This window comes from Rhipicephalus microplus, chromosome 1, assembly GCF_043290135.1.
Source record: "Rhipicephalus microplus isolate Deutch F79 chromosome 1, USDA_Rmic, whole genome shotgun sequence".
Lineage (NCBI taxonomy): Eukaryota > Metazoa > Arthropoda > Arachnida > Ixodida > Ixodidae > Rhipicephalus > Rhipicephalus microplus.
The window spans coordinates 248285268-248304717 of NC_134700.1; the positions used below are offsets into that span (position 1 = coordinate 248285268).

General features: G+C 46.4%; 1 non-coding gene across 1 annotated transcript; it reads right to left on the minus strand.

The window, feature by feature from the left end:
• Window positions 1-1860: 1860 nt before the first annotated feature.
• On the minus strand, window positions 1861-1933 carry TRNAK-UUU (transfer RNA lysine (anticodon UUU)). The gene has a single exon. It is a non-coding gene; the product is annotated as a tRNA-Lys (tRNA).
• Window positions 1934-19450: the final 17517 nt, after the last annotated feature.

Here is a 19450-nt window from a genome sequence, read left to right on the forward strand (position 1 = left end):
TCCCTGCCCGTGCCGTCTGTCAAAAAAAGAAATTCTCGCTCCCAGCCGGTGGCGCGGAAGACGTGCACGCTGCCAACGAGAGCGCAGATCACGTGATACACGCATGTGACCAAAAGGCGCGTTCGCTGTTGGACGGCCGTTCGCGCCGTTTATCAATGAAGAGGTGGAGCCTACACGCACTACGCCACAGGCGCGCGTCGTTGCAGCGGCGCAGAGGCTACCGACACTCTTGTTCCTCGCGCTTTCGCCCGCACTGCCCCAGTAAACTACCATCACGTGGCCAACGTGGCACCAGCTGAGGTACGACGACAGACATGTCAGCTGAACTTTGTGGTTCCCACCGCCATGGCGCAACCAGCAATTTCACGTTTCTGCACAAGGCCTTCCTTGTCAGCGTGAAGTAACGCTGGCCTTCTCGTCGAGGGCGTGGCGGTTAAAATACAAAACGAAGAGCGCGCACGTAGCAGACGAATTCCGAGTTTCCAGAACGCAGCATCTGCGCGCCGGTGCGTGCGACGCACCGGCCGCAATATTTGTAACGATCGGGCTACGGAGTAGCGGCACAGACTTTCCTCGCAAGAATGCCTACAATGTTTCTCGTGACAGGCGCGCAGCTAACGAGGCAAGCACGAAGGCCTCCTCCTCCTTTTCCATTAGCTCTTGCCTCGGGACAACGCTTATCGCGATCACTCTTTGAGACTCGCTTTTTCGCACTGAACAAAGCACTTTGAGGAACATGCACCACCGGACACACACTACGCACTAATCGAAATTGATGTGTGAAACTAGCAAGTTCGTATAAATCGAGCTTGTGCGGTTACAGCTAGGTGTCATAGCACACTGTTATAGCCACGTTAGCACGATCGCACCAACAAAGATGACATAGGGTGTCACTTAAATCCGCCGTACTGGTTGCGTCAGTGATACCTTGTACATACCTTGTCCTTATTTATACACTTTTATCCATTCCAATATTTAACGCATCTGGGCATGGTGGAGCCCCAAGGTAGTTGAGGTCCCCCACCCCCCCACCCCACATAGTTTAGCATCGGCACCATGATCATGCAGTGCTAGTGTGACACGTTTACGAACCAGCAGCCGGTTCATAAACCCTGACGATCAGTCAGCAGACGTGTCCGGTTGTTCACATAAGTATTCTGCACTTCTCTGAGTACCCCACTTCCCACCCCGCCATACACAAAAAGAAGCTACAACGACGAATGCAATTTGATATGCCCCGTACGGAAATTAAATTCATTTGAACATACATTGTTTATGAAACAAAACAAATAGAGAAGCTATCATCTTCAGTACGACAATGGAAAACAGCAATATCAAACCTAAGTACGCACTAATCATGATTAACTTAATAAAGAATAAAGACTAAATATTTATGACCGAAATAGAGTTGGCACGGTTTGCCGGAAAACCGCCGACATCAGTCGAACTCATCTATCTTACATAGTATATAGATACTTAATTGTTGAAACATTAAACCATTGCGCTGTCATGCTTTCTATTTTAGTTCCTACTATATGATATCGCCATTTTCGCGTAAACTGTACGGTGCATAAGTGAAATACACACTGGGAAGATTGTCGCCATTGCTGTGTCAGCTCAGTACTGCGCTCCATTCGCACGCTGTGGAGGCATGACTTTCTGATGGTAGTATATCCAGATAAGGTGTATTGTATGGAAGAATTACGACACAAATATAGAAATGCATACCGCAATTGACCGCATCGCTGCCCGAATGACCAATTCTATCAATGCAGTATCGGAATTGTTGGCCAGCCTAAAAAAACGAACTCTTAAACAAAATGTGTGAACTACAAAAAAAAAAGATGACGAAAAAAAACACGCCCGAACGGGGGCTCGAACCCCGGACCGTTAGGTTAAAAGCCTAACGCTCTACCGACTGAGCTATCCGGGCGGACGTGCGGTGAAGCTCTACACAGTAAGGTAGATGTCGCGGCGTTTTTTCGTGTGTAACGTTGAAGAAAGTTCATCATATTTGCATCCCGTGTTTGTTACACTAAAGTGCGAGTAAGCATAATAAAAAGACGGCCAAGTGTGAACACTAGGTACATGTGGAAGAATGCGCAGGATGATTCCTACAGAGACATTTAATTAAAGCAATCAATAACTTCATACTGATAAATTGTACACTAAAGAACTCTACTGTCGTTAATTTCCCCACCATGGGTTTATTCATAAATTAGAAGATCAATATAAAAAAAGCATTACTTTAAAGTTTCTCGCCTAAACCCTAACACACGTCGTAGCGAATATCAAAGTGTATTTTTCGCATTTTGGTGACATTAGAGCAATGAAATTTTCCGAGACTTTGTACGCTAAATCTTAGGTCCTAACAGAGTACCATGTACTTCATTTTCGCTTATTAGTAGGCCCTGGTAGACGCCGTTAAAATCTATGACCTCACGGTAACGCGTGAGTGACTTCACCACTCGCATTTTCTTCTTGCGTGTTTTCTCGCCTAACAGGCGTCTTCTTGCCGCAAGCACAATGATTTTTTAATTGTGAAATGGTGCTTTACGAGTAATGAAAAAAGTCGTTTCTTTATTGTGAATTTAATGCCGGCACTGGTATCAAAACGGGACATTTATAGTGCCGTCTACGCACTCGATTCATTCCGTCATCGAGGATCGGCAATCGTAACTGCAATTTTAGACCCGCAGATACGCTCAAATCGTAAATTTCGTCTCAGTTCCTTCCGATAGGGCAAAATATCAGCACACGTGCAATGTCTGTCAAACGCTGAGGTTATACGGAGCGAAATTATCCTTAACACAATTTTCTGGGCAACAGACTTGCCTTTTCTCCACTGTTTGATAAAGAACACAGTTTTTTTTATATATATACAGCGAAGCTATCCTAGCTTGGAGTGAAATCTTGCGACCCAAAGTTATCACCGCGAACTGTAAAGCGCTCGCTGTCTTCTTCCTCTTCTGCTTCACTCGCCGAACCCGTGTGCCGATTTGTCCGGCGTATGGAAGAGGAGGAGGAGGAAGGGAAGAAATGAAAGGCAGGGAGGTCAACCAGACGCACGTCCGGTTTGCTACCCTGCACTGGGGAAGGGGTGAGGGGATTAAAGGAGAAGAGAGAGAGAAGTGAAGGGCAACGTGTGTGTAGATGTGACCTTGTCCATTGCACGCTTATAAGCGTATGGACTATTTTACGAAAGACATGTGGATGCCGCCATCTTGGGAAGTTAGGTCGACGTTTTTTTTGTTTGTTTGTTTGTTTTTGTACTTTGCGATGAGAATTAGTACGGCTATGAAACAACGTATGCGCCAAATCAACTTTCCTCACTTTGACAACTTCGGTTTCTTCGTTGCGTACCGAGATCTAAGCACGCGCGGTATCTTGGCTTGAGATATAGTTGGTGAAGATTCCCAATTCAAGAAAACTTCTCGGTGCAGACTAAAACACGGACACAGGAGCCAACTTCTAACAAGTTTTGATTCAGAACGAAAAAAAAAAAAGCGCTTTCCATGATGCATTCCGAGACACGTGATAACGTAACCTTACGCATCGTCATACTGTTCAACTAACTGCACGCACGGTAATCAAATGAAACCGTTAAGTCTTGCCATGATAGCGAAGTATTCCGTCCTGAAGGAATCAGAATGCCCTATGATTGCATGGTTAATGTATAACATGCCTATAGCTGCGTCACTTCTTCATGCTCTTTTTCTCTTGCCTTGCCAACAAACCTCGTCATAGTGAATTTCGTCATAGTCACCTTGTCATAGTTAACCACCAAGCTGACGAAGCCAATCTTGGCATCGAAGCGGCGCTGTCTGACCCGGTCATGACAGTCTGTACTATATATCTATTCCTTTCCGCAACTAGACGGGATGAGGCAAACCACTCCGGGCAAACGCTCTGCAGAAAAAAAAAAAAAAGTTAGCGTACTTCGTGGCACACGCCTTCTTGTTACAGCTGATCATGGCGCAAATACCTAAAAGTTTCCTCGGGGCTGACGTCATAACTTTGAAACGATGACAGGAGGTCAAATTTCTGAGGTTATGTGAAAAGGCACGAACGCAAGGGAGGACTTACACAGGGCAAATTTTTGCTACTTTCGTTTGGCGTTTTCCATGTATATGTCTTGCCTCTTTCATGACGCTCTCGCGAACACTGATAAGGAAAAGGATGAAGATGTCCAACTTCACTTGTAAGGATGAGCTGGGATGTGCTACGACGCTGGTATTTAAACTATGAATGTACAGTCCTGGTCAAAAATTCCCAGGTCACGCTTCTATGGGACAATGGCCTGGGCACTTCTGAGACCCCCCCCCCCCCCCCCCTTCTCCTCCATATGTTTTTTTGAAGGGATGATATACATCGGACCATTTAGCTGGAAAGGTTGATGTGCTTCATCTTGAACGGATCAACAGCGCGAAAGAACACAGGAACGAACAAAAGAAACGACAGACAACGGCGCTGACTAGCAAGAAAAAATTTTATTTAGAAAAGAACAGAATAAGTAGAAACTGGAAAATGAATAATGACAAACAACCATAATTCATGCGCAAAGTAACAAAAGTAACCAAAAAATTCAAGTAGCTGATTAGGCATGAACATGTGGCAAGCTCTTACGACACGTCTTTCTGTGATTAGGCTATCGAATGTTACTGATGCACTTGTGACCTTCCGGAAACACGTAAAAGGCTTCCATGATTTCCCGTGTGCGCTGGTCTCTTGTCGTCGCTCGTTCGTCCCTCATCTTTCATGCTGTTTATTCGTTCAAGATGGACGCTATAAACACGTGGGAATGAGGCCTCTCTTCACCGCCTTCGAATAGGCTATGGGACACGGCAAGATACCTTTCTTGCATCGTTGACTATGTGTCCAACATATGCGTGCTCTGGCAAGCTTGTCGTTAGAGTGCACCATTATGCGAACGTTTTCATAGTGTTTACCTTTGCGGCTATTCCAGAGCTTCACTTTGTGGCAAATGGTGATCTGATAATTTTCGATCAGCAAGCTCAAGGCATGTGGTTCCCATGTGGACTTCCAGATAAGTATATCAAATCCAGTGTTTATACGTCATAGGCTTCCGCTCAGTTCCAGAGTGTGCATGCAATGGGCAAGCTGCAAGAAGGCAGCTTACCTTATCAAAGCGCCCATACGAAGGTGGTGAGAGGATACTTCATCATCCCTCCAGAAAACGTGCAAGACAGAACACGGGTACGTCATTTACAGTGAACTATAACCTTACAATGTAGCTGATTTAACTTTCCTTGTGATGTAATGAGATGAAAACGACAGAATTGACATACGGTATAGGGCCACTTGTTTTAATGTTTCGACAATGATATCCACGTAACCACAAGATCGTTTCGTATTCAAGGTGCGTCTACAGGCCGATACCCTGTCTAAATCCTCACCATCCCGATTCCCAACCCTAAGCACCATCTTTCGGAAGGCAATAGCCATCTTCCCATTAAAGTACTACTGCGCGAGGCTATTTCATTTTACACCTGCATGCGAATCGTTGCTCCATCTATATAACTTGCTTCCTTCATTGGCTGAGTTTCTAATCCCTCGGTGAAAGCATTCCCTCGTTCTCACTGACTTTCGGTGGGGTCTTGATCAGTGGCGTAGCCAGGCCAACACCGGGCCTGTGCCCTCCCCCCTCCCCCCCCCCGAAATTTTAACGTTATTTTATACAAAGCACAAAACGACACTCGACCATGCCTGTCTAAGCGACTTTAAATTCAAATCAAAATTGTGCCCGCTCCCCTCTCTCCATCCTGAAAAAAAAAATAAAAAATCGACCTACGCCCTTGGTTCTGAGCACATCCGCTTTGCAGAATATGCAGTGAGCTGCTTAACATGGCCCGCTGCTCATTCTTCGATGCTTTTTCGTTTATATGAGTATGCTCACCTGTTAGTAGTTGCCCTTTGTACACACTGCAGAGGTTGGCTGTTAGTTGCAAACTCATATTCCTTCTCACCATGTCGTATTGAGCAGTATCTTCATCGTCAGAATATCCATATTCAGCCCAGCGTACTAACATCTCGAATTAGGTCATCAACTATTGTTTGAAATTCTTCTATGTCAATGCTGCAACGAACCACATCTGCTAATCGCAGGTTGTTTGAATCTTATTTCATAGTTATTCTCCGGCACAGAAATGAACTGGTTGGGGAACGGGACGAGGCAGTGAACTGAGGTGAGCGCTTTCCCACTAGGACACGCTGGTCCGAGGCAGGACGACATAAAAAGATGAGATAATTAATTGAACGAACTACAATTATTTTTCGGACAGGAAAACTGAGAAACCGATCTCAGCTTAAATTCGTTTGCGTGTCCAGGTAAACAAAATTATTTTATACCTATGATACGAAGCAAGGTTATTATTAAGCATGGAAACTTGAGCAAGTTGGTATATGACATAACTGCATATACGAACAGCGGAATCGACAAGTGCAGAGGAAGATAACAATACGCAGCGCTGTGTGTTCTTGTGTCAGTTGCGCTGTTCGTATGTTAAGGTTATTACGATCAACACACGCAACTCAAGAAGAGGCCACCTGGCTCACCCAGAAAACATTCTGCTTTTCGCGGTGAGCCTCGTGATATCTGACGTTTTCGCAAGCTTGAAGCGAACGCAAAAACCAGATTCTTAAAAAAAGAAAAAAATAATTAAGAAAGAATAGTGGCCAGGTGCAGTTGAAGTCAAGGCGTGGCCAAGCAATACAATAAAAACAGGTGAATCGCGGGACATTTTAGAGAATATTCGCACATATTGGGAAACGCCAGACCACCTGGCCCGCGAGTGACCGCCGGAGTGACCGCCTAGAGTGACCGCCGGACCGCCTGGTCACTCTACAGTGCACTGATTTAAGAAACAATGCACCCGATATACGTTCTATAAAATGTCCATCTCAAACGAGAAACCACAAGAACACAGACAGGACGGTCCAAACACGCAACCACAGTCTTGTTTTTCCTTTTTTGCAGTAAAACACAAAGGTGAGCGGCGCCGGAAAGCGAGTACGACTTTAGAAGGCAATGATTGATTGATTGATATGTGGGGGTTAACGTCCCAAAAATATGATTACGCGAGACGCCGTAGTGGAGGGCTCCGGAAATTTCGACCACCTGGGGTTCTTTAACGTGCACCCAAATCTGAGCACACGGGCCTACAACATTTCCGCCTCCATCGGAAATGCAGCCGCCGCAGCCGGGATGCCATCCCGCGACCTGCGGGTCAGCAGCCGAGTACCTTAGCCACAAGACCACCATGGCGGGGCTAGAAGGCAATGGCGTTGTTGTCTTGAAAGGCGTATGATTTATGCCAGAAGGCACACCCTCTATAGGCTGACGTCATGAGCGAAAAGGCCGTTGAATACGCCGTCTCATAGATGAGCCGGACTATTTCTTCAGTCAAGCAGACAACTGGCGGCTGTGCTTCAGCCATGTGGGTGGGCCTCTCCTGACTTCGCATAAAGGGGTAATGACGCCGATTTTAGAAGCTGAGTTACCTCCGCTACGCAAATCTTCTGTACGCAGAGACCGCTCTTGGCAAGTGTGGAACGCAGCAGATGTTGATACGATTTTGACATCAAAAGGACCATGACACGGGTATACCAACAATTTGTCGTTTCAAAAGAGAACTAAATGTAGATGGTCAGTTTATGTCTTTACATTATACCTTATTACACATATTAAAGGGGCACTTAGAGGCAACTATAAGTCGACGGTGATTGTCGAAATAGCGGTTCAGAAACCTCGTAGTGTTACTTTAGAACCAAAGAAGTGCTCATTTTAAAGTAAAATCACGTTTTAGTGGTCCACATCGGGTTAACGCACTTTAAATTACCCGCTTCAGCAGCACGTTTCACTTCACTGTTTCCGTGCACATCGTTGCCCGGATGGATGGACTAATATGGCTGTACCCTTTAAAATTGGGCGGCAGCTAACGCCGCCTAGCAGTAATACCTAGTGAACAAAAACTTGATTCATCTCTTTTTCTTTTCCCCTTTTAAATAGTGAAGTAACGTCTAGTATTTGCAATAAAGGGTTTACTTTTCACTCGTGCCTTGACTTTAGCCACGAATCAGATAACATCCTTCTAGTTATTTCTGCACGCTTAAAGCCTATTTTGCCCTCCCTGTCCCTAAACCCCAGTGCGGCATCATCCTGAACTATAGGGTGAAGCCCTTTACAGAACATTATCAAGTGTTCGGCAGTTTTCTCATCCTCTCCACGCGCACTGCATACTGTGTCTACCCCTCCGTATTTGTCCTGATAAGTCTTGGTTCGCAATACTGGCCTAACGCCCGTGTTAAAGCCCGGCTTTCACGGAGGGTGAAAGAGCGTCGCCAATCGGCTTATTGTCTCCCGCTTGCGGGCGGAATTAAACGATTTGGTGCAATTGACTCCGAGATGGTAGCCGTGCTTGGCTCAACTGTACTCGGCTAGATGGCACGACCTGTCTAGTTCAAGTGTTCAACCATGTGAAAATTGAACTTTTGTACCACTCGCTCCATTCCCCAGAGTGACATCCGGCGGTTCTTTTTTTCTATGAATCAAACAGAAACGAACACGCAGTATTTTATTACGTCTCTTGATGCACGGAAGCTTCTTTATTTAGTGCAGCTAGTTCGATTACTAGTGAATAATTGTAGGTGGTATGTCTGACGCCATCGGGATCATTTTTCGAATGTCCTACTGGTGGCGCATGTGTTCTCTTGCATTTATCTTAATTTCTTGGTAAGCAGGGCACTGCTGTTGATAAGATTGCCGTTTTAGACGTTATACATTGAGCTTTCACTCTGACGTAAATGGTTATTTGACTTTACTATTCCTTTAAGCACCCGGCGGCAGCGTTTGTGCACGCACAAGGATTAAGCCACATAAAAGAAACACCATGATCGAAAATTGGGTGTCATGGCCTCTTCAATGTCAATACTGGCGCGGCGAAGCTGCTGACATCCACCACTAGCATGAAGCCAGGCTAAGGCATCAATCGTGGTGACTTCACGGAAAAGTTTGGCTAGTTATGATGGCGTCGGTACCGAATTCACAAAATGGCGCTTGCGCGTCGCAAACTCACCATCGCGAACACCTTGGCTATACGGCCTCACATTTGCGAGGCTAGAAGTCCATATGGTCTCTTTACTCACACATATACATGCAGTCAGGTGAATCAGATTTACTGATGATCTCCGGAATGAATAGGCTGTTTTATTGCAATGGTTAGATTGTGAATGGGAGCGCAGTGTATAGCTTCCTGTCCACGGTATCTTCCCTGCTCTCTAAACCAAAAGCCACGAACAAAATTCGAAAAAGGCAACTACAATTTAAGAGCTCCCGTGCTTTTATTTATTTATTTATTTCATACATTATGCACGTTACCGGAGGTTATGGCAGGGTATGTGTTCGTATGCAGCATATACACCTACAGACCATCCCCCCCCCCCCACACGCACAAGTAAGAATAAAAGAAACACACAAACAGGTTTAAAAAATTTCATCCGCAACGCAAAACACATTTAACATTAAAGACTCGGGCAGATAGCACGCAAAAAGCAGGCCCTCAATGAACACACACACACACACACACACACACACACACACACACACACACACACACACACACACACACACACACACACACACACACACACACACACACACACACACATTCACGCACGCTGGTTCAGAAAGGAAACTATACTGTCTAGCGAACGCAACTGCGACCACCAAGTTTATAGCTAGTGCCGCAATATACCGCCGACATACGCTGAGCGCGCGGTTGCACTGTGCGCCAACAAGAGACGATTGCTGTGGAGCCCTCTTTGTTGACGCCGGGGGGCGAGAACGCCTTCAATGCTCCGACGGCAATGTTGGGCGTCCACGCAAAATGCTGCCCAAATCAGTGCATCCATATATGGCACCATTACTGCTAATTTCCTAAGTATTGCGCTTTCATGAATGTTTGGGTAGTTACTGATGCTTCCAATTAAACAGATCGATTTTGTCAATGTCTCGACATACCTGCCTTTCTGTTTCAACAAGTAAACTGCGATATCTATTCATCCATCATCACAAATCATAGAATTCGTACTACAGCACACTTCTTGTTTGCACTTCAAGTATAGAATGATTATATTTACTTCCTTCATTTCTAACCAGGGTTACCATTGGAACATTTCCAGTGGACCTGATGGCTATTTACTGGCTATTTTTTAAATTCTGGTCTCACCTATTCAAAATCGTTTTATTTATTCAACAATAATAAATAATCTATTCATAACACCATTGCTGTTCTGTTTGGCTACAAATATGGCGATAGTATTAAAGGACATGGCTACTTTGGCTTGAAATCTGGCGCCTTTTCAATGCACCCAACGGCAACTCTGTATCCAACTACAACCCCTTACAGACATACATGAGACATACATGAACACCCGATATGAAATAAACGTAACTTCACGCAAAACGTACGCTTTTGAGTATTGAAGCAGCTCGAGGTATACACTCAGTCAATGCAAAACTGAAAAAGAACGTCGGAATAAAAGTCATCGGTGATATAGGCCCTGATTCGTATTTGGCTGGAGTGTCAATATCATATACGGGTACAGGTCACAGGCGAAGGTGACGAAACTCGGGTAGTCTTGATGGTGAGAGGAAGGCAAATGATATTGCACACGGGAACCGTCGGCATATTATTCGGCTATATAATGGTGCACGTAACTTGCATTTCATGGATGAATATTCGTTATAAACGCAGCGTGGTATATCCATTCCTGCTAAGCTGTATCCAGCCTTTCGATAAGAAGAGAAAGCCTGCGTTATTACGTTGAAAATACCTTAGTAAAGAGCATAAAGAAAACACAATAGAGAGGCAGAGCTTCTCAATTTTTACATGCGTAGAGTTGTCCCCTCTCCCAGCCCCCTCACCCACTTACACCCCCTGTCCCATCCTAATCCGGGGAAAGATATATAATCGAGAGCGACATCATCATTTAAAAAGAACAATAAGCAAGTTTTCAAGCAAAATACGAACAAAGACAACCGAACCAGTGTGTCCAGTACAAGCGCGTTGCCAGGCGCATGGAGTGATAAGAGCAAATTCCCCGATACGGTGGCGCCACCGAGCGGAGGAGGCATTGTTGCCGGATGCGAGCGACGCTTCGTCGCTGAAGACGGAAGTCGGTGGGCACTTCCGCGGACTTGCGCGAGCTTTCGCACGAGCGCTACACCTGCAGCTCCGGGATGGAACACACGCAGACGCGTTTTAGACCCGTGAGAAACCGCGCAGGTCGACGATTTTTATATAAATTCGATACCTTACCGGCGCTTTCCATTGCTCGACAAAGGCACTCGCGCTGGTTGCTCCCGAGTCCCTACAGTTACTACGCTAATGTTGGTTCCCATATTGTGACTCTCGTAGCCCGCACAACCGGAAAAGGCGATGACCACTGCGCGCAAAAAGGCAAGACAGGGATTCGCATTACTGTTTTTTTTTTCTTCTTATGTTACGTGAAACAATGAGCGAAAGGGAAACAAAAATTGAGACGGGCCTGATGAATTGTGCCTGAGTGGCGACGAGGTTCTGCATGTTCCGTCCTGAAGGGAAGGGGGAATGCTTGTAGCGACAAAATAAGGTAAAATGGGTTCAAATCGCGAAGGGAGGAGCGAAGGCATATAATTGAATGAACGGACCAATCAGAAAATAAACGAAATAGCGAGAGTCACGCGGGGTCGAATGAATCGCGTGACAGCCATTCCGTAAGCGACAAAGGAAAACGCAAGGCCACTTTCCCAGCCGGCGCCTAAATCCGTCAAGCGGGCTAGCTCGGAGCTCCGCTGCGGAATACGCTCACCTCGCATGCCCGTGTGGCGGCGCCGCTTGACGCCGTGCCGTAACAGGAGCCCGGCAGTCTGGCCGCGGGTGAAGCGACAGCGCGCGCGCCTGTCGACCCTCCTTCCCGGTTGGGAGCGAGGGAGAACAGCGCTGCTGCCACACTGTATACTGACGGGAGTAAAAGCGTGCAACATTGCGGAAGCTGCGACACGCGCTGCAGGCACTCGAAGAGCGCGCGCATAGATGCGGTTTCTTAACGGCCGCATCACTGACGGACTTCTCTGTGACAATAGCGGCTACCTCGGGTTGTCTCATTCGACGACGCCGACGTATTCTAGTGACAGTTAGTTAAGCTATTGTACAGCGAAAATTGAAGTGTACCCATCAGTAGAGGATCAATCCCGGCTACGGTTGCCGGCCGGATGAAGCGTGTACCGAAGATTTTTTTTTTCTACAAGCTTAATCGTCCACAATGTGCTCACTACATCCTAGGCATGTCCAGTAACTCCGTGAAAGAAAAGAACAAGAAAAAGGAAACAGATGCAACGCCTCAATATTTCGCCAGGAAAGCAGACGACGCGGCCTCGAAGGAGCCCACTGCGGTGGCGCGTTCTCTCCGATGATTGGCTGATACGAGTAGGAGCGCGAGCAGAACGCTGCACGGTATTATTGATACAACGTATAGTCTGCCGCACTGGGGGAAGACCATCTCTCCCCTCGTTCGTGCAGGGGAAGGTTCGCAGACGAGCCGCAGATTCAAGGTCGAGGGCATGCCGGCGCGCTGGCCAGGGTTCCGCCGCTGTGTTATCGATCGGCCACGTCGGATGCCTCCTCCTCCTCCTCCAGCGCCTTGCTTCCCTTTTGCTCCGAGCCAGCTCATACGTGCGCTCATTCACTGCTTTTCGTGTCCTGGAGCGGAAAGAAGGCGAAGGTGCGCCAGCGTGGAGGCTGAGATCTGCCGCAAGGAGTCCGGGAAGCCCAGCTGGCAACCACGCGTTCATAGAGCAGCCTAAGCAGGGCATCACTGAAATGCTGTAGCATCATTACGTTCCTCGCTTTGGCAGTGAAAGCCACGCGGATTAGTCAGGCTACACGTTGCCTATGCAAACCACATTAAGGGCTACATTAAACAGTCGAACTTTCCTATGCGCACCACACGTAACACTCGGGAAGACTAGAAAGACATCTCATTACGGCTCAAAGCGACAGACCTTAAGGCAGCGTTACATGTGCAACGAGGCTTCAGCAAGGAGCTACGGCGCCTCCTCGGCCTATGGCAAAGCAGCGTCGGTGTGATGAGCCTGATGACCATTACAAAAAGTGATGCTGGTGTTTTTGAGTGCTACGCACGCGAACGAAGCTCCGCCAATAAATCTTTTGTGTTTAAGTGTATACGTGACTATACGTATAATATGTGTATATATGTGATAATTACAAATATTATAGTAATCTCCCAATAACCGGAGGAACAAGCCAGGTGACGAAATGGCTTGCGCAATGTAACTATAAGTTTATGAGATTATCTATCTATCTATCTATCTATCTATCTATCTATCTATCTATCTATCTATCTATCTATCTATCTATCTATCTATCTATCTATCTATCTATCTATCTATCTATCTATCTATCTATCTATCTATCTATCCATCTATCTATCCATCTATCTATCTATCTATCTATCTATCTATCTATCTATCTATCTATCTATCTGTCTATCTGTCTACCTGTCTGTCTATCTATCTATCTATCTATCTATCTATCTATCTATCTATCTATCTATCTATCTATCTATCTATCTATCTATCTATCTATCTATCTATCTATCTATCTATCTATCTATCTATCTATCTATCTATCTATCTATCTATCTGTCTATCTATCTGTCTATCTATCTGTCTGTCTGTCTGTCTGTCTGTATGTCTGTCTGTATGTCTATCTATCTATCTATCTATCTATCTATCTATCTATCTATCTATCTATCTATCTATCTATCTATCTATCTATCTATCTATCTATCTATCTATCTATCTATCTGTCTATCTATCTATCTATCTATCTATCTATCTATCTGTCTATCTATCTATCTATCTATCTATCTATCTATCTATCTATCTATCTATCTATCTATCTATCTATCTATCTATCTGTTAAACGTACGTGAGCACTTGTAGTATTTCTCGTCTGAAGGATGTTACGATTTATAAATGAAAGCTGCTAGAACAGTTACATTCGCAGTAGCTGTTAATGATACGGCGCATAAACGGCGTTGATGTAACAATTTTAGTCCTAAATAATACAAGCCCATCTCGCCTCATGTGGTGTCCCTTCACCATCCTTCTACAGCCTATATATATCACACGCAAACGAATGATTTGACAGAAAGGTTCAACCACACACTCGATGACACGTTCATGGAGTCAGCCGCTACAGATTGTGCTATGGGCGGGGCTCTGTTTCCCCTCTCGTAGCGTACACTTATAATACTACGACACAAGCTGGCACTATTTTCGTCATTCGTCCAGCTGTACGGATTACAGCCCCCACGAACAATCGAAACTTTGCTTCTGTACCGACCCGACGCTTCCGAATGCACGCCAGTGTGCCTGAAGCGGCAAAATACGTTGAGGACTGTGTACACAGCCCGCTATAGTCCTTTATATTAGAGGGTATACAAAACGGTTTACTCTACCTGCACGACCACCACTCGATGTAGAGAAGAGCTTCGGCATGACGGCGACGTGCTTACACCGCATGTTCCAACTGGTTCCTTCCTTTCAAGCAAACTTCTTAAGCCGTATACCTCATCACTGACCGTGCATGTGCCACGAACTACGCCGTTGAAGCTTTCACGCGATACCACGACGTCATACACCGCTGTCGTGGTGATTCCCTGATCACACCTACGCCAAAAGTTGCCAGGGTGGCTCCTGCGAGTGGTTCTTAATAAAGAGAAAGGAAGAGAAAAGTGAGCCCCGTTATTGTCTGCTTCAGTGAGCGACACCGCCACAGGGCTCACAAGGGATGGGGGTGAGGAGGGATAAAAAGGGTAGAAGTAAAGGTATAGGAAAGAGGAAGAAGAAGCAACAACAAACTGAGGGGATAGGAGAGACAGGAAAGATGGAAGCACTGTCACTGGAGTCCGAGGACGGGGTACACTTGCGAGAGATGTTGTCGGCGTCTGTAGATGGCATAGAGCAGGTCCAGTAAGTCAGAGCTTCACTGTCGTCGAAGGTCGTTGGCGGCAGGAGGTGACGTAGGGCGAGCCCAGTCGGCCAGAGCTACGCTGACGCCGAAGATCGCAAGCGCGCGGAGCGCGCGCGCACAACCGGTCGGCACGAAATCCAGCGAGCGAGTGTGTAGGGTGGCTCCTCTTAGCGCCCAGAGGCAACTGTGAAGATCAAGCAAAGACGCTCTTGCGTGAGACTGTGAGTGACGCCATCGCCTCATGATAACTTGTCGTAAGAGAGAATGAACAAATGAATGGGCGACTCAGACTACACCCCACATTGCTGCTCTTCGTCAGTTCTGTAAGTCATGTGTGATCCCATAACAGCAGGAGGGGTGGTTGTGGTGGCATCCTATAGATGTAGTGTACAAAGTGTGGCTTTAATGGGTTCAGGCGATGAGTCAGCTTTTCCAACGGTAGCTACAGACAGAGAAAGGGAGGAGCTGTAGTCGAAGGAAACAGCCTCAGCAGAAATAATGCTGCATAGAAGAAGCAACGACAGCTCCGCCAACGTTTGCTAGACTGGACGACTGTGTGGCGAGCTTTTCAGAGGAATCTCAATGGAAATTGAAAAGTAAATTCTCAGTGTGAAGACCTTTTTTGCCCTTTTCCATTGAAGTTAGGAAAGACGGCACCACCTCTTAGGGGAACATGTGGTGGGAGACAAGTTAGGAATATACAAATAGCATTGGACACCTTCTCGATACTAGGGCCCATGCCACCAAGCGCGATTGCGAGATACCTTTATATCCATATAGAGAAACGCTTACAGCCCAGTGGCAGCAAGTTTAGCATCATTGAGCATATATAGCGTATTTCATTTGTACGAACATAATCGGTGACATCACCCAGTGCCTCAGCGATCAAGTTGATCCCTTCACCAAGTAATGGGCCTCACAGGATCTGCCCAAATAAATTCACACTTTTAACAGGGAGGCAGTTCTCAGTGTAGGCTTTGATGTCCGAGGGCCGTCGTAGATTGGAGACGGATGGGTGCCGCTATACTCACGACACTAATATATATATATGCCCGTGCACTACTGCTCCCGCTACGCCGTCCACTTCATTCAACCCATTTCTTTCAACCACACTGCATTCAAGTCCCATTTCATTCAACCAGTAAATACTTTGCTAAGCGAAGGCTTTTTCGCAAACAAACAAATTCACAGCTGGTTGAATTTATTAATAGCATACAGCTTTATCGCAGTCTTCGTAACAAGCTCCACCGGTGGCTCGTCATAGGGGCTAATCGTGGTGAGAACAATTTTACGTTACGTAGCGGCGCTTCATTATCAAGACACTAAATAATGGTCCCTATTGAACTTGAAGTCAATTGGCTTCCTACATATTTTCGAAAATAAAAGTTTATCCAATAAAAAAATAAAAGTTTATCCAATCCAATATTTTCGAAGCAAACCGCAGTCATTGCCACACTTCTTCAGGTATACATCGTGAGCCCTACAACTGCTTGCTGCATGGTTATCATGGGTTCCACACGGAAGCACGTGTCTCTGGATATTTTGCGTTAAAGCAGTTATGTGCTTGCAGGAAATCAAGTCCAATTCTGGCCCGGCGGACTGTTGTGTCAGAGATGGTCCATGTGAGCTTGGACAAGGTTTATAACTCAATTCGTGAGCACTGCAGACTTAAGAGCGCAGCTGCAGCAAAACATTACTGCCTTCTTCATAACATTATACCAGTAAATACAAGTCCTCATGCAAATGAGCAGCATGACAAATAAACGGGCTGGAACGTCATTTGAAAGTCTGGTGCTTCATTCAGCTAACAAGGTGTAACTTATACCTGTTTCACTTCGGCGAACTTTCAATTCGACAGACTTTTTCCTGAGGTCCCTTTGAATTCGTCGTGAAGTTTCACTGTATACGCTGAGTTATCAGCTCACACGCGAAGGTCACTAAGGAGGCTTTCCCCTGCCTTTCTTATGTCTCTCTCTCTCATTAAGGAGACTTCTTTCTGCCCTTACCTTTCTCGCTCTGTCTGAGTCAGGTTGACTATTAACACATCATCGTATACCACCAATTTGGTCTCTAATAGCCCTATGTGAGAAATATTGCTTGAGTGACCAATATTAGTCACTTATTGTTCCCGTTACTCTATTTCTTTGCATAAAACACTGTCACGATGCTGCTGCCGAAGGAAGCACACAGACAATACCGATTCATTACGCTCTAAAGTAGAGCTCTGTTCTTTTCAGGAACGCCACAGAAATCCATGAGCATACGTCTGGTACATGCCATGTGGTAGAGCGAAACGGTCAGGCCAAGTGCACGAAACTATATATAGCGTACAAAGTGCCTTGTAGATGGGTCCATCACAACGAATGCAGCACTAGCGCACAGCTTCCCCCCCCCCACTACCTCCCTCCTCTGCATACTACACACACGATCGTGGTCGTCAAGTTCAGCGTTGATCGAAAGTTAAAAAGACACACTGTCAAGCACGCTCGTGCTCGCATTGCATGCATGACCAACGCTCACTTGCCCTACATGACTGGTTGACGGGTAAACAAAGAAATGAAGAAACTGTTGGGTGAGAAGAGATCTGTGGTAGAATGCACACGGGCTCGTGACCGTTCCCGTTCGACCACGCACGCCGACGTATGAGCGATCCTTCCCTTCACATTCGGGCCGAAATACATTCGTGCCGAAGGGGACGAGGATATCTGCTAAAATAAAACCGAACTGATGCCCATGTATACACCGAAATCTAAAGACGGTAGCAGTTCCGGGGAAGATGGAAGCATGAAGAGGTGAAAAGTACTGGCAGAGTCCTTCAATACTTTTGAATCGATGGACTATTTGTAACATGGGGTGTCGCTCGAGCCGCATGATTTGTCAAGCGGACTTGTCTTCTTCTATGCTTCACCTATATACCTATTCCGTGTTTGTACACAGGGGTAGGCGCCGTCGACATAGTGAGGTGCTTGTAACGACGTCGCGGCACGTAGGCTCCGCCCAGCCCAAAGCGTTCGCACGGGAGGCTCTTCGAAGGGCCGTGCTCGGGAGGCTGCTGTGCCAGTTGTTGTGACGTGATCATAGCAGGCCATTGCGAGTCTTGGGCTGGGTGGACCCTATGCGCCTCGACGTCGCTACAAGTGCCTCACTATGTCGACGGCGCCTACCCCTGTTTACAAAAATGGAATAGGTTTACACTAAAATACACCTGCAGCTTCGTTGAAGACAAGTCCGCTTGTCCAAACGTTATTTTTGCTCCTCTCACACCCTGCCTTCAAGAATTCTGCATACACACATACGGTTGCAGATATGCAAGCCGCGATCGGTAACTAAGCTATACTGAGAGAATATCTTAGTTCGTGGCTTTAACAATAAGTGTAGCAGGTTGGGCTAGTTGATATGGCATGACGATAGTTATAGCGCTAGAACAAAAACACGACGCAGAGACAAGAAGTTTCCTTCGTGTCCTTCTTGTCTCTGTGTCATCGTTTTGTTCTCGCGCTATAACTGTCGTCATGCTTTAACAATAAGAGCGAGGTAAATTAAAATTACTAGACTGAAGTCTCCCAGCCTGTATGAGCTCATATATGCTCGTCCAATGAAATATTTCACGTGCGTGACAAGCTCGTTGAACTGACGCCGTGTATGCCCTCATGCGCTGGGCATACAAAGTAGAGCTCCCTGCCTTTCTCTAATTTTATTGTCCTTCTCACCTCTGCCTTGCCATAACACCTACACTTACGAATCGACTTCCCAAGATGCCTTCACAACACTATCGGGCAACTCATAGGCGCGCACCTCGAAGAGCAAAACCTTCAGCTCACACAAACCGACACTGCTGGGAATGTTCTACAATCTCTTCTAATCCAGGTGCTCCGCCATGATCCGACACTACTTCTCTTACCAAGACCTCTGAACCGCGAACGCTTCATTACGCCACTTCCCCGTAACGTGCAGCTCGTCTACGCTTTTTGCATAGGACTCTCCTGCAGCGCCCCCGCCCCGTCAAGTGAAATTGCTTTGAGTGCTTGCGCCCTCCGGGAATCCTGGAAACGAGCCCGGCAGCCTCCTGGCTCAGGTTCGCGAAAGAACGCTCACACTTTCAACGAGCTGACTCAGACCGTCAGCTCTATTCTCCACCGCACAAGTCTCTCAGCAACCGTCAGGCAACCTTCGGGTGCAAGCTACAAACTCACGCTCTTCCATGTCCTCTAGTGCTATCATGCTATCACCCCCTTTCACACACCTCAGCCTGTACTCTTTGTCCTGAACCTCATGCTTCGGCTATCCATATCCTGTCACACTGCCCAGCTGATGCTGCCCCGCAGGCCCTAGAACTCCTAAAAACATTGGGAGAATCGGTACAGCTACACTGCGTTCAGAGCACCAGGTTG